Below are 12,588 nucleotides of genomic sequence, written 5' to 3' on the forward strand. Positions count from 1 at the left end.
CAGTAATCAATCCAGCATTATATGCACTATAGGTCTTTAGAAGTTTGTGTTGCAGGCGTTTAATGTATACAAATCACTGCTTTGCTTGCCCTAATGAAAACTTTTCCTGGTTGAATAAAGCTTTTGAATTGAATTTTCTGTTAAAGTACTAAATAAGCTGTTTATTAGAAGAAAAAAAACATTTTGTGGGTGGGATCTCTGCAGGGGGTTTGCTGGTCTTTAAGGCCCTTCCAACCCGAACCCTTCTGTGATTCTATGATTTTACAGGGGGAAAGGAGTCTTGTGCTGTTTCTGTGGTGTGAGTAGGATTCTTCCCTTGCTAATTTCTTTTAGAGGACATTAACAATCTTTTCAGACCATGCATATTTTCAGACATTTTGAAAAAGATATCAAAACCAAATTTTAACTGAAATATTGTTACTAGGACCTCCATCACTGGTGAGAGATCTAAATGGGTCCCAGACAATGCTGGCAGCTCACACAGCCTGGGAAGCATGTTGGCTTCCAAGATAACAATCCCATTTCCTTTAGGGATTGTCATAATTAAGCAAGTCAGAGTGGAGTTCAGAATGGCAGTGACTCATAACTGATAGCAGTGGGTATGAGCAGGGCAAGTGGATTAAGATGGCTTATGCTGTGCTATGGGAATTAGCACATTTGACAACCAGCTGGTGAAAGCCTTCTGCTCTGTGCAGAACAGCTGACTTCAGTGGGACTGTGCTGGAGTAAGGTACGTGGAGTCAGCAAGGGTACAGGAGTCTGCATGCATTTTATTTACCCTTCCCACCACATTAAGGCTGTTGTGTGTTTGCAGACTACGCAGTTGTTTGACAAGTGTATTCTCAGGCAGTAGGTTTGAAAGTACACTATTTTATAAATAAATCTGTCACATGGTTTGTAAGATCTGCCTTTCACACTTGCTTAGTGGAAAGTATGTTACAACCCTTTGCACGTGAAAGAAGAAGCGTCTGTTTTGTGACACAAAGACATTTGAAACAAAAATAAATTTGTTTGTGTTACTGGACTACCTATGAGCCCTATTTGTGTGTTGGAATTGCACTCTGCTATGCGCTGTGCAAACACAGGACAGACAGTCTCGGCTCCAAGAGTTTAAAGGTCTCAACATGCTGGATTTTAAAATGTAGTAACTTTAATGTAGTACTAATAATGTGCTGTATAATAATGGTCTGTAGTTAAGGAAGAGCCTTGTACGTTATTGCACCGAGATCAACTTGGAGTGCTATAAGATCCCCACATACTCTGATCTCCTGCAAACCTGGCGTAACACAGCTAAAAACAGTTATCACAGCGAAGTTGGTCTCATAGTAAGGAAAGTGCTTTGTATCTACAATGAAAACTTGGACTCCTCTGCAGCTAAACAGTCTGCAAAACAAAATCATGTTAATCAGCCTTTTCTTCATAAGTTTTAATATAGCGGCTCAGTTTTAAGGTGTTTATTAAATATTGAAAATGGTTTAACTGATTTGGAGCCTGACTCATCTCCCATTAATACCATTGAATGTTTTTATCAACTTTATTAGCAATTAGATACAGTCCTTAACCAGCTGGAAACCACCAACAAATACAAATTTGGGAAAAGCACCTGAGCCCTCATTTTGTCAGCTTTCTGGAGCCTGCAAACATTCCAAGTATTAAATAGATTTGATTTTTTTTTTTTTTTTGTCATTGGGCAAAGTTGTCTGCCAGGTTCTCACCAGAAGCATGCTAATAAAGCTGGGTTTTATAAACAGCTCTGGTGCAGGGTTCAGAGTCATCTGAGTGACTCAGAGCTGCTAACAGGGTTAGACTTCTCTGCCTTCTCTTGGACGTGTTTTGAGCTGAGAATCAAGCTGTAAGCAAATGAAGTATTTGGTACTCTTTCCTGAAAACGGTGGGAATTAAGTCCTTTCTCTTTGCTGGCGCGTGGCATATCCCAGAGCTGTGCAGCTGGCATTGCCTGACATGCTGGGGAATCCTCAGAGGCCAAGGACTGAATAGTCATGAAGGATTAATCGCCTTCCTGGCAAGCAGCAGTGTCCTCCTCAGGGTACAGCTCATTGCCAGAAGAAGGTGGGAATGGTGGTGCTCCTGTCTGCAGGTGTTCTGTGCGGTGGGCGGTTAGCGTGATGCTAACAGGATGAATGCGCTTCCTATTTTCTGAGCATAGGATTCAGGCTGGAGGGCTGCTTCGTCTGCCAAATGCACTGACAGCTCAGGCAAAGGTTTGAGCTGCAGACAAATGGAGGGCAGCTTGCAAGATGCACCAGTACAGCTGTAATTTAGGAAGAGGCTAGGGCGGATATGCCTAAATCAACTACTTTCTGCTCTTAGGGTGTAACACTTCAGTCTCAGCCTGTAGCAGCTGTTGCAGTAATAAACTCAAATGTGAGGACTAGTGTGCAGAGGGATGTGGAGACGCTTCGTTTCATCTCCAAGCCATTTCTGCTAACAGGATAGTGAACGGACAAGCTGCTTTTTGCTGTCCTCATGTTTTCAGGTCAGTGTTTCCAAGTCAGGTATTGTCCATGGAGGTATGGGAGTGGAAGGTGAGGATGACTCCTTTGACCTTCCTTTTCATGGACTCAGTCTGAATTGGTCATAACAGTGAAGAGCTCTACGCAATTCTTCTGCTTGGATGTATTTGTAGTATAATGGCCTTTGCTCTTAGCTATGCAGTTTGCTTTTCTGTTCCTTAGTTCCACAGTGGAAATGGAATAAACTCCAGCTTTGCTCTGTTCTTCTCTTAAATTCTGCCACTTGCCAGTATTTAAAATACAGACAAAAAATATCTCTAACAGAGCAGCTGTAAATTCCAGCTGGAAATGTGGTCATGAAGGTGTTTGTGTACCTTTCAGGCTGGCTTGGGAATGTCCTGGCTACCGCAGCAGCCAGGAGAGGCTCATTAGCTAATCATGTCCTGTGATAAAGGTGATACAATATTATGGTGAACAGGAGAACTGGGTGTTTAAAGAGTATAAATAGAATTATTAAATGCTTTACTCTGATGGTAGCTTGGTGTAGGGTTAGTGTTCTTGTAGCTTAAAAAGTTCCTTGTAGCTTTGTCTCTGTTCTTTGGAGGGATGTGTGCTTACTGTATTATTTAAAACATCTTTTCTGACTTGCTCCCTGAAATTCATGAGATGCTGAGTTGTAGTGGCAAAGATGACAGGAGCTTTCTGTCATGCTGGGCTCTTCCTCACAACTAGGGCGTGTGAGTCCTAAAGAGTTACTGCTCATTGAAGCAAGCTCGGAGATGAAGCAGGGTCAGGAAAATCTTCCCCAAAATTTACTAGTGAAACCAGCTGCCGAAGAGAAATTTAAGTTAGCTGAGGAAATATGCCACGTACATTTCCAAAAATGTCTAGGGCCTCATTTTAGAAGCTGAGTTCCTCCTAGAAGTGGGAGTCCTTATTGTCTGCAATTCTAAAACAAAGCTATTGTGCATGATTATGGCACCAGATTTTCTTGTGTTATGCAACTAAGTGAAATAAAATCAGGACTTCCGAGACCATGCTTCTTTTCTTCCAGGACTGCTTTTTTTTGATTGGTCTTGACAGCCCAAGGAGCTGATTACCAGGGTTTTCTTCCCACAAACATTTCGGTTCTGTTGCAAATCCAGCCTGGCATATTTAACGCTCTTCCACTCCATTGTCTGCTTTATTTATTCTTAACAGCTACTTCCTTCGGAGTGGGAGATTTCTGTGTGACCATTTTGGAGATCTTCATTTTTAACAAATAAGAACAACATATATATTGCAAAGGAAATCCTTTGGTAAGACAGAGCAGGAGGTGTGACTCAACTAACAACTTAGCAGGCTGACCAAGTTTTCTAGCTCAGCCACAGTCTGCTTCTTATTTTGTCTTGGGCAATTCACTTAATTCACTTGATTCTTTTCATAAACATGTGTATGATACTCCTGTATAAGGAAGCTGTAATCTTAAATCCTATAAGGCTCAAGCTGCATTGCCACATGGTATGAAACTACAACCTGGATATCTACTCAAAACAACTTTATTGCTCAACTATGTTTTTTACATTTTGTCCATACCAAATGAATGCCAATTTAACTATTTGTGTTGTGTATGACCCTTCCGTAATTCATGCTATAGTAAAGAAACAACTTTTATTACAGTACTAACTGCAAGCACAGATAGGGAATAGATACGTATTTTACAATCTATTAATTCTGTACCATTTTAGAGCAAGATACTTACCGGATTACTTACGGTAATATCCTTTCTCTAGGCTGCTCGAGGTCATATATAATGGATGATGAACTTTTTTGTGTACATATGCATTATGCATAATTTTTGGACAAGTTGTAATCAGGTCTAGGAATTGTGCCAATTTATTATGGGAAAAAAAAATCATGGTATTTAGCACTTTACATTTTTTCACATTTTACAATTTTTCAAGGGGGATTTTAACTAATTAACCCTTATATGTCTATGGAGCAGAAGTGTTGTCACAGTTACAAGAATCTAAGTGATCTTTCAAAGTTAGAACCAAAGGCAGAATTAAACCTCAAATAGCTCAGTCTGGTAATCAATTTAATAGGTCACATCACTTCATTTACTTCCAATAAATAGTTCCTAAAACAGGGACTGGGTGAATAGAATCTAAGAGCCTTCTGACTTTCCTGAGGGCTTGATTTCCTGGATATTAGGATTTGACAGAGTGAGCAGGTAAATATAACGTGGAAGCATTCTGTCATCAAGTCGTGCTGAGAATATCCTGCTGTTGGTTAGCCCTTGCTAACCACAGCTGCTGGGGACAAGGTGTTACTTGGTTTCTTTCTTTGCAAATTTACCCCATTTGGTTATCTTTTATGCTCCCTAAGCACACATAAAATGAGCAATTGCAGGGGACCAAGTGAAAAGCTGAAGGCCACACAATGGTATAGAAAGGAGAGACTGGAGATGACGATGTGAATTGTCATTGCCTGGACTTGGGAACATGACCTCACAGTTAATGGCCCTCATTATAAAGTCAGTTTCTCTTTTCTGGGAAAGTTATGGCTTTTGAGGATAGACTTGTAGCCCTATCGTACAGAAGTGAGAGAAAACAGCTTTAGACAGATCCTGGATGGCTGTTTTCTCTGTGCTTGTTTCCAGCAGATACAACTTTTTCAGGGAGTGGGTGAAATGTATCTCCTGGAATTTTAAAGCCCTCTATAGCTTCTTACCCCAAAACACCTTTCTCAAATTTGTCATGCTGTAGACTGCTATGGGCATAAAAATCTTCAGCTTTTTCCTATTTTTGTGTGTAAACCAATCTGGCTGGTTGCACCTGGTATTCTCCCAGCTTCCTATTTTAATGTTACAGGGTGGGTTTTCAGAGTAAGGCAGAACTGAATGAATGGGGTTGGACCTGACTGCACAGATTTCGGATTAAAACCATATCTAAATCCCAGTATTTCCTAAGCTTCTAGAGCCAACCAATAAGAAACATGGGATATAATAAATTAAATGGCATCTAGTCCTTACTTGTGTTCTCTGTATTTTTTATGTAAGGTGTGTTTCCAGCTTTTGTTAACCAGGCTGGAACACTATTTAATGCTATAGGGTTTTTCATCCTTATGAAGGATTTCAGTATCATGTGTGTATATATATATATAATGTGATAGATAATAACATTTTCAGTGTTACCTATAGACATACTTTTGCTTTTATATTGTCATGGCTTGCAGCTCTGTTCATAAAAAGTGGCTCTTTCCTGAATATTCATTATTCAGACCACCCCATTGACCTCTGTTGAGCTGTTAACATTTGTGTATCAGCATGTAGTGGTTCTTTCCACATCGAAACAAATTTGCTGAAAATGCTACCAGGCTCTCCTGGGCATGCCACAAACCGTCACAGGTTCCTTTCTTTGCATTTGTATGCCTCAAAATTTGCATGTAAGTGACTGTCCCTGATCCTTCTATTCTTTGAATATCCAGGCTTGTAGGAGTACACGCAGTCACTTGCCTGTCCTTTGTATGCTGCTGTATCTGCTTCTCTTGCTAAGGTTCTCATAATTGTCTTTCTTTAACCCGGTATCTTTCTGCCTTCAGGAAGCAGTTGATTTTTAGTTTAAAAAGGTCTGATGGCTAAGAGTTCTTGTTTTGTATGGTTTCTTCTGACCTTTATTGTTTTTAAAAGATTATACACACTGTCGCTTTCTATTTCTACTTATTTGTAAACATTGAGCATTATGGTTATCATGCGTGCCTGACCCTCTGCACTTTCCTCTTTTCTTTTTCATATATCAAATTGTGTGAGAAACTCTTATGGAGGACTCAGTCTGTAGAGTTATTGACTTGAAATTGAAAAATTGGGATGCTTTTATCTCATCCCAAGCAACAGGCAGATACTCTGGGAAGATTAAAAACAAAAGCAAAACCCAGAAAATGGTAGAACCCCCAAACCACCAGAACAACAAATCTTGTCCCCAGCTTCTGACAGGCATTAAAATAGTAGCAGAAATGCTAGCCCAAGTTGCGAAATTCTTTTGTTCAGCTTGCCAAATGGTTTGCTCTGACCTGGTATGGTTCAAGGTAAGTGGGAGCAGTTGTTCTTGCACAGCTGACGGTGCTTGCTCAGAGGTTTAGAGTAACTTCAAAGTCCTGGTCAGACTCCAGCATGACCTTGCAGGAGTACAGTTTAGATCTGTTGCCTTTATCTTTACCTACATGCTGTTTTGTGCATTATGAGAATCCCACAGAGGGGTATTTTTTCTCTTCTTATACCATGGGGCAGCATAAGCCAACTACATTGGGATCTATCTCAACATTTGGAGTCTCTTCTTCACCCTGGGAGGATGTTGGTTGTCCTGAAGGATGATGACATTTCCTCATAAATGCTTTTTATTCTAGTCAACATTGCTGTGGTCATTCATATTCACATTAAAGTCCAATTCTTGTTCTCTTACAGATTAGATTTTAGAATAATTTGTCTTCAGGATAAACCAAGTTGTAATGAAAGCTAAAAAGATTTCAAAATGGCTTAGGATCCGATGTGCATTTGAGGTCACTCTAACTCTAAGTACTGTTTTAAAGTTATAACAGTGAGAGAGTGTCAATATAATGTTACTATGAAAGCATAATTCATCTGCATGTCTTCCAGTTTCCCACACTATTAAGCCTATTAAGCTTTGGAAACACTCTGAAGAGGCATTAAAAATTGTTGATGAGAGAAGTTCCCATCAAAGTCCATTAGCATAAAAGAGTGGTCACAGTAGCTGGGACTGACATATTTCATATTCTTTTCCTATAAGAGTAAGTCTGTACTTCTGAGGAGCTTTCAGGCTCAATCTTATTCAAAGATGATCTCAGATGCCACTTAGTATTCCCAATGCTTTTCATGCACTTCTGTGAGGAGCAAGCATTCTGAGAATGAGGTGTATATTCATTTTAGTAGATAAAAAAAATGGGAGAAGGGGAAGGAACAGAAGCATGGCTGCAGGGAAGACTGTTTCCTGGATTCTCAGCTTTGCATACCTATGGAACAAAAGGCCTGTCAAACCTCAATGTGGTCACTAGGTCTTCTGGAGAAAAGGAAAAGCTCCAATTCTCCTGTCAGAAGTACCAATAGATCCTTGGATAATGAAACACCACGTGGAAGCAGGAGGCATCATAACGTTATGGTTCAAAAACCTGACATTAAGTATGGTGATACTTTGTACTTCGAAACAGGACTGATTTACATAGAAGGGTCTTGAGCAGAATCTGTACTTTGCTACACAATCGTAATGATTGGCTTCACTCTTGCCCATAGTATAAGCCACCTCAATTCATTCAGGTTTGTTTGTAACTGTCCTTGTTGACAAAAATGAGAACTGTGCTGGCTCAGCCAGCACATGGCCTGGATAACACCACCTGCCAAGGTAGGAGCAGCAGGGTAAGCAGGGTGCGTGGCTGGGCTTTTCAAAGGGTCTTTGAGCACACTTTCCCAAAACTGCTCATATGAGAGCAAAAGACTTCTGATATGAGGAATCAGCTTGAAAAATAGTAGCAAAAACAACAACAAAAAAAAAGGGCATGAAAACTTTCAACAGTGGGGAAGAGATCATGGAGCAGAAGCAGCAGTTGTCAGAAACAGGTTTGCTGCTGCCAGAAGTTGCCCTGCAGCATCACGACCTCCACCTGGGCCTGGCTGCGCATCCTCTGTGGTGGGTGCCAGGAATAGCCTGCATCCAAGCAGGGGACAGTCAGTACAGGGCGCGGCAAGTAGGGACCCCTTCAGGGCTGTGCATGTGTTGGCGGGTGTGAGTCCTGTGGTTTTCTGTTGTATTACTAATGAGAATCACAGACACTGGAGGGAGGGAGTCAGGAAAAGTATTCTAGAACCTAGGGAGCTTTAAAGCAAATTGAATTGTAGTTACTTGCTCCCATCTGTCAGGTGGGTAGGATGTTAAATCAGATGCTGAATAGTTTATTGGGCTGCATTTTCCAAAAAAGAGCTCAGCATCCAAATCACAGCCAGACTTCTCCATACAGTCTAGGCAGTTAAATATTTGGCCATATTTTCAAAAAGCCATTTTTGAATTGAATGTTCCTGAAGATATGAATCTCTTACTACTTAGGAAGTCCCTATCTGGGTACCAGATTTCCTATAAAAGTCTTGATTCACTTACAAGCAAACACATTTGAGGATCTGGTCCTGTGCTTACTTAATCCCACTTAGCTACTTGTAGGTGAATCATTGTGCTAGGTTAACAGCTGGACTTGATGATCCTAGGTCTTTTCCAACCTGAATAATTCTGTGAGTGTTTTCATCTGTTTATTAGTAATTACAGCATGTTCTATGCTTATTTAATTCATGCCATTTGAACAAATTTTACAGGAAAATTTTCAGTATCTCTTAAAATAACATTGTTGTCTAAAAAGTTGACTTTTTTGTGACATAATTTCAGAAGTATCTGGGATAAAGAAAAAAATAAACATTTTAATGGTTTATTTATACATTTAAGCTCTATACTCTAAACAAACTTGAAGTGTTTATTTGTAGTTGTCTTAAAATTATTTGCTTAAGGAGAAAGGTTAAATCACAGGTATACTAGAATGCATTGCTTATTTATGTTGGCATCAACGTGTACAGAAGGGAATAGAATTAGTATACTTAATAGATGACAGTAGTAGAACAGGAATATTTGTAATCATGCCCATGTTCCTTTCCCAGTTAGTTGTATTGCTCTGATAAACAGCATTAATCAGAAACAGTATTTTATAGGATTAGCCAGTGACTAATGGCTTGATATTCCACACAAGCCTGGATCCTGCAAATTTGTCTTTGACATCTTTTTGTAAAAAGCAGTATCAGTTAGCAAGTGTTGTTCCAAATAAGATCTATTTATCAACAGATATTCACATGTTCATAAGTTTATAGCTTTAGGATATCCCACAAATTACCCCATCAATCATTAGATACCTTTCAGTGTGTGTTGTTCTTCCAAATGTAATAAATGAATAAAAGATGGGCTGGAACTTGTCATAATAGCATTGCAGTCCTTCTACTGTTCATGTCCAATAACAGATGGTGTTCCCGTTCATAAGATTCCTATGTTGATCACAATTACGTTGAAATCATTTTTCCAAATCACTGCTCTAAAAGTTAAGTGTTGGGTTATGCCCTTCTTAAATTCTGCCGTGTTTTGTCCCAGTTGTTCTTCTCGTGTAATCATCGGGACTAGTCTGACTAAGAATATTAACTTGACTATAACACGAACTGGATTTTTTCTGGGTCTCTGGGGGTTGTGAGTTAGTGTCACACTGTTGCTTGATACCAATTCACATCACCTGAGGATCTTGGTTTATCTTCTAATGTGCTAACTTTAGTGGAAAAAGAGGTCTAAGATATTACTGGGAGAAAGCCTGTAGTAAATGCTGATACTCTCACCTCTTGCTTTCCTCTGAATGAAGTTTTGAAGGCTCTCTGTGCTTTATATGTCGGTAGCCCTTTATTATGCTGCATTTTTTGTCTGCTCTTTCAGTATCTCTTCGGGGTTTTGCTCTTACCATCTTCTCATCTTACAAAATGAAGTGGTTTTCCTATGCTTATCAAAATGTATTTGCCCAGATTCTTGGTCAGGTGAAGCCTCAAAACCTGGGGTAAAGCCTGATTAAACAGTTGAGAAACTTGTTCTGCTGATGGAAACAAGCTCTGGTTATCCATCTTTTTTCACATTTCACAGTTCCCCTATGTAAAAGATTTGCCTACTCTAACTGTCCGTTGACTCTCAAGGTATCCACAGCCAATATGCATTATCTTCTCATTTTATTGTGATTTGGGAAACTTTCAGCTGGGACTGATTTATGAAAAGTATAAAGACTAACCCTTGAATAAAGCAAACGTACTTCATAAGCGCAACCTAAAAATATAAGCCAGAATTATAGTACAAAGACTTTGATTGCGTGAGGAAAAAAAATTGATTTAACTCCAAGTAGCAGTGCTAAAAGCATTATTTATGAAGTATAAAAGGAATTATTGCTGTATTTTAAAAGTACACTGTAATGAGAAGGAACTTTCTTTTAAACTGATATTTTACTCTTGCAGTTGTATTTGTAATGCAATACTTGAATATGCATAGGTAACTCTTCATAAAGTTTACCTAAAAATCAATACTAAAAGGCTAGAATTATTTGAGATGTGGCAATTACTGCCTGCATTATTATCGCTCTCTACTGAACACTTAAAGCAAGCAAATCACTGCCAAAATACTGCTGCTAGCAAGGAAGTGTGTTAAACAGGGAGTGTAAATCAGAAGCTATTATGGTGTTTTTATATGGAATAGTTCACTAACAGATCACAAACCGTGGCAGTTAGACTTATAACAGGCATGTTCCCGAATTCAGACAATACTTAGGGTGTTTTACTGCATGAGGATTTACTTGCAGATCACTGTTCTTTAATCGCTGGGCTATTTAGCACATTGCTGGTGTTCAGCCTGTGAATTGTCTGCAGTGGGTGAATACTCCTACACTTCACAGAGCGCTTGACTGCATTGCTAAATCAGGCAAATCTTTTGGCCCTAACTCCAGGTTTTGAGGCAGAGCTGTCAGCAGGATGTATGTGAGTGCACCAAAGCTGCTTTGGCACAGCCAGGATGGGTTAGGTGGCCTCCAGGGCAGTTTAAGCTTGGCTGGCAAGAGGGTAAGGGCTTTAAAATCAGAGAATCATAGGATGGCTTGGGTTGGAAAGGATCTTAAAGATCATCTGGTTCCAACCTCCCTGCCATGGGCAGGGACAACTACCACCAGACCAGGTTGCTCAAAGCCCCATCCAGCCTGTCTTCAGACACTTCCAGGGATGGGGCTGTATTGGGTTTACATGGCAAGGTTTTGGTGCAACCTTCCCCTTACTGGGAACGTCTAAACCAGTCTCAGTATATTCCGGATTATAGTGGTTGCTGTAGGAGAAAGTGAAGTTCTTTTTTACTGATGTAAGGACTTTTCAGGCGGAGGTACAGACATCCAACTTCCTTCAGCGGTTCTGTCAGCACCCCATATATACTTTGGTAGCCTTTTTGTTCCTTGTGGGTTTTAACTGTGCTAAAACAATTGGCATTTATATAACAAACACGGAGGGGAGTGTGGCTATAAATTGCAGGCACTTCCCTATTATTTTTCTATCCCAGAATTAGCTTACTTGAAATATGAAACGAATATGAAAGATTTTTGACTCAAATGCATGATGCAGGTAAAGCCAGCTAAGCGAATCAAGAATGGGTGGTAACGTCACGGGAAATGGTTCTGAATGTAATGCAGCAATTTCTTAGTCTATCTGGGGAAACTAATTTTTATGCCATGGCACAGACAACGCACCCCTGTTTGCTCCTGTCTCAGACCTGGTTCGCTCTAGAGTGTCTTCACAGATTAAATAATGCAGTATAGCAAATTCACTAGAGAGCAAAACATTCTTCAGACATGTAGCATGCCCATTTCTGAAAGTCTGACTTCAGGAAAGGCAGACAAGCTTGGGTGTTTATTGCCGACAACTGAACACCCAAGATCAGGAACTTAGACTGAAAATATCTTCCTGTATATTAAGTGCAACAGCTCTATTACAGTTATACTTCAGTAGGTGCAGTACCCTTTGATAATGTTTTTTATGCACAGTTGATCTTGCATCATTTGGTATTAAGGGACCCACATAATCCCTTTAAATATTGAATACTATTTTCGTATACTGAAATCTGTCAGTAGTATTATATGTAAAGCAATCATCCCTTTTTCATTTTCTACCTGTAAAGATATTGTCCTTATTTCCCTCTCAGATTTATAACAGACAGGTTTCTTTCTGAGTAGCTGTACATATAAAGCACCTAGCAGCAAAGGGGCTTTTAAGTCATTTTTATAGCACTGTAAGGCAGTACCTTTTAATGGCCTTGCCTCAGACCATAGAAATGCTGCCATTAGAGGTGAGCTGTGGTGCTCTGTATCTGCTAGAAGAAGGAATTCTTCAGAGGTTAAAGCTCTTCATTAGAGAACACAAGTTTATATATTGAAGCAAAGATTGAACTCTTACTTGTTTTCAAAGCTTTTAGAGACATTTTAAAAAGTTATGCAGAAAAGCCTTGTTATTCGATTGTTGGAAGCAGCATGGGCC

Source organism: Oxyura jamaicensis, chromosome 3 (genome assembly GCF_011077185.1).
Source record: "Oxyura jamaicensis isolate SHBP4307 breed ruddy duck chromosome 3, BPBGC_Ojam_1.0, whole genome shotgun sequence".
NCBI classification, from domain to species: Eukaryota; Metazoa; Chordata; class Aves; order Anseriformes; family Anatidae; genus Oxyura; species Oxyura jamaicensis.